The sequence below is a fragment of the Schistocerca americana genome, unplaced genomic scaffold (genome assembly GCF_021461395.2).
Source record: "Schistocerca americana isolate TAMUIC-IGC-003095 unplaced genomic scaffold, iqSchAmer2.1 HiC_scaffold_501, whole genome shotgun sequence".
Classification (NCBI taxonomy): domain Eukaryota; kingdom Metazoa; phylum Arthropoda; class Insecta; order Orthoptera; family Acrididae; genus Schistocerca; species Schistocerca americana.
The window spans coordinates 1,569-5,000 of record NW_025726238.1 but is presented as its reverse complement, the minus strand read 5'-3'; the positions used below and the strand labels follow the sequence as shown (position 1 = coordinate 5,000).

The following is a 3,432-nucleotide window of genomic DNA, read 5'->3' as shown; positions in this document are numbered from 1 at the left end:
AGGAACCATAACTGATTTAATGAGCCATTCGCGGTTTCACCTTAATGCGGCTTGTACTGAGACATGCATGGCTTAATCTTTGAGACAAGCATATGACTACTGGCAGGATCAACCAGGGAGCTGCGTCAACTAGAGCTGAGCAGCCGGCCGCCCGGGAGTGTGTCCCGGGGGCCCGCGCGAACACGCAAGCGTCCGCTCAATTATTCTGCAAACAGGAGGAGGCTGAGCTCCCCTGCACAATACACCTCGAAACCCTCTCAGGTCCCGGCGGCGCGCAGCGCCGTCCTAAGTACTTGGTCGGGTTCGAGAGAGGCGCAATCGCCCGGAGTTTGGCGAGTAGACGCTTTAGGTGCGACCACCCGTGCTCCCAACTGAGCTTGCCGCTGCCGACAGAGGCCCGGGAGCGTGCTGTCGTGGCATTGCCGGCGGGAGACAACACGCGCCACCTACGGTGGCCGGCAGCTCCAACGCCAGCGCCACAGAAGGACAAAAGCCCCACTTGGGTGCCGAAGCGAACTCTCCCAGCACAGCGCACGCGCCAACACGTCCGCACAGCTGCGATACAATCCACCTGCGAGAACCGCAGAGGCGACCGAGCAGCAGACGGCGTCGCGGCGCCGAGCGCCGGGCGGCGGCGCATCCTCAGCGCACACAGTCCTCAATCGGACCAGCACACTGCAGATGTCCACCGCGCTTCGCACCGGGCCCGCGAGGACCTACTTTGGCCGCACGGCGCCGCGTGCAGGGTGCGCCGGCGCGCAGCTGCGCCGCCTGCCGCCTCCGTCGGCCGGCGCGCCTGCCACTGGCCGCCCCCACCAGCCGGCTGTAGCGCGTGCGCCCACGCACCGCGCGGCCAGCACGCCGGAAGGCCCCCCCTCACCGGCCGGGGGACGGTCCCACCCAGCCACCGCCGCGTATCGCTTCACACCCACATGCCATTCACGTTCGTGGGCATGGTGGGTATCGCTGAAACAACACGGTTGGTAGCTCAACCGATCGTCGCCATCACTGATTCACCTCTAGCGAGAACAACCGCACCACAACGGTTTACCAGTTCTTCATTGCGTAACGTCACCAGCAAACGTAGGACGTCCATCGCCATTTGCAAATTCAACGATTGTTGCATGCCTGTGTCCAGGTGTCACGACACACTATGTCTGCCCACATACACGCAACAACATGTGCACGCTTCGCGAACACGTGGAAGGTGGCCCCCCGTACGTATGCGAGTCCATTGCGCGAACGACTGTCAACCGGCCTCTGTCGCATGTCGCAGATGTGGAACGCAGTGCACCATGCTATCACGGTGTGTGAGAAGAGACGACTACGTCTGACAACACGCGCCACTACATCAACAGACGGCTCATGCTGATCGCCATCCACGGCATACCATACTGCAATCCAGCTCTTATAGGGAGACGACACGTAGCTGAGTGCACAATATTTGGACCGTATGGTTCGCGTTGTTGGGCGCAGTCGTGGTACGGTCACCACATGTACCACGATGTATCATTCAGTACATGAGGACCAATGTGCGGGTACAGGTGTGTGATTGGACGTACAACATCAGCGGACAGTTGCCACAAGCCGTACCACAACGTAGGCTGTGCTTCGCCATGCGAATGCCAATGAACAACTGCGAAGGGCATTGAGCATGTACGTCCTGCCGCCATCCGCATTACAGTGTATAGCTGCAAGGTGTTTAACATGAAGCGATACTCTGGGGACCGGGCAGTGCGAGTAGCAAAACTATATTGCGGGGGTTGCAGTTAGGCAACACTACACTAATTTAACGCGTCGTATGACAATTACAGAGCAGTTAAGGCCCAACGTGTGGTTGGGTTAAGGCCCAACGTGTGTTGGGTTAAGGCCCACGTGTGTTGGGTTAAGGCCCAACGTGTGTTGGGTTAAGGCCCAACGTGTGTTGGGTTAAGGCCCAACGTGTGTTGGGTTAAGGCCCAACGTGTGTTGGGTTAAGGCCCAACGTGTGTTGGGTTAAGGCCCAACGTGTGTTGGGTTAAGGCCCAACGTGTGTTGGGTTAAGGCCCAACGTGTGTTGGGTTAAGGCCCAACGTGTGTTGGGTTAAGGCCCAACGTGTGTTGGGTTAAGGCCCAACGTGTGTTGGGTTAAGGCCCAACGTGTGTTGGGTAAGGCCCAACGTGTGTTGGGTTAAGGCCCAACGTGTGTTGGGTTAAGGCCCAACGTGTGTTGGGTTAAGGCCCAACGTGTGTTGGGTTAAGGCCCAACGTGTGTTGGGTTAAGGCCCAACGTGGGTTGGGTTAAGGCCCAACGTGTGGTTGGGTTAAGGCCCAACGTGTGTTGGGTTAAGGCCCAACGTGTGTTGGGTTAAGGCGCAACATAGGTTAGGTTAAGGCGCAACATAGGTTAGGTTAAGGCGCAACATAGGTTAGGTTAAGGCGCAACATAGGTTAGGTTAAGGCGCAACATAGGTTAGGTTAAGGCGCAACATAGGTTAGGTTAAGGCGCAACATAGGTTAGGTTACGGCGCAACATAGGTTAGGTTAAGGGCGCAACATAGGTTAGGTTAAGGCGCAACATAGGTTAGGTTACGGCGCAACATAGGTTAGGTTAAGGCGCAACATAGGTTAGGTTAAGGCGCAACATAGGTTAGGTTAAGGCGCAACATAGGTTAGGTTAAGCGCAACATAGGTTAGGTTAAGGCGCAACATAGGTTAGGTTAAGGCGCAACATAGTGTTAGGTTAAGGCGCAACATAGGTTAGGTAAGGCGCAACATAGGGTTAGGTTACGGCGCAAACATAGGTTAGGTTAAGGCGCAACATAGGTTAGGTTAAGGCGCAACATAGGTTAGGTTAAGGCGCAACATAGGTTAGGTTATGGCGCAACATAGGTTAGGTTACGGCGCAACATAGGTTAGGTTACGGCGCAACATAGGTTAGGTTAAGGCGCAACATAGGTTAGGTTAAGGCGCAACATAGGTTAGGTTTAAGGCGCAACATAGGTTAGGTTAAGGCGCAACATAGGTTAGGTTAAGGCGCAACATAGGTTAGGTTAAGGCGCAACATAGGTTAGGTTAAGGCGCAACATAGGTTAGGTTAAGGCGCAACATGGGTTAGGTTAAGGCGCAACATGGGTTAGGTTAAGGCGCAACATGGGTTAGGTTAAGGCGCAACATGGGTTAGGTTAAGGCGCAACATGGGTTAGGTTAAGGCGCAACATGGGTTAGGTTAAGGCGCAACATGGGTTAGGTTAAGGCGCAACATGGGTTTAGGTTAAGCGCAACATGGGTTAGGTTAAGGCGCAACATGGGTTAGGTTAAGGCGCAACATGGGTTAGGTTTAAGGCGCAACATGGGTTAGGTTAAGGCGCAACATGGGTTAGGTTAAGGTACAATATGGGTTAGTTAAGGTACAATATGGGTTAGGTTAAGGTACAATATGGGTTAGGTTAA

At 54.8% G+C, this 3,432-nt stretch overlaps 1 non-coding gene across 1 annotated transcript in view; it reads right to left on the bottom strand.

Moving 5' to 3' along the window:
• Nucleotides 1–119, bottom strand: part of LOC124585572 — a 1,910-nt gene extending 1,791 nt beyond the window's left edge. The window contains exon 1 of the ribosomal RNA XR_006974871.1: nt 1–119. This exon is cut by the window's left edge and continues 1,791 nt beyond it. This is a non-coding gene — a ribosomal RNA (small subunit ribosomal RNA).
• Between the last annotated feature and the right edge of the window lie 3,313 nt (nt 120–3,432).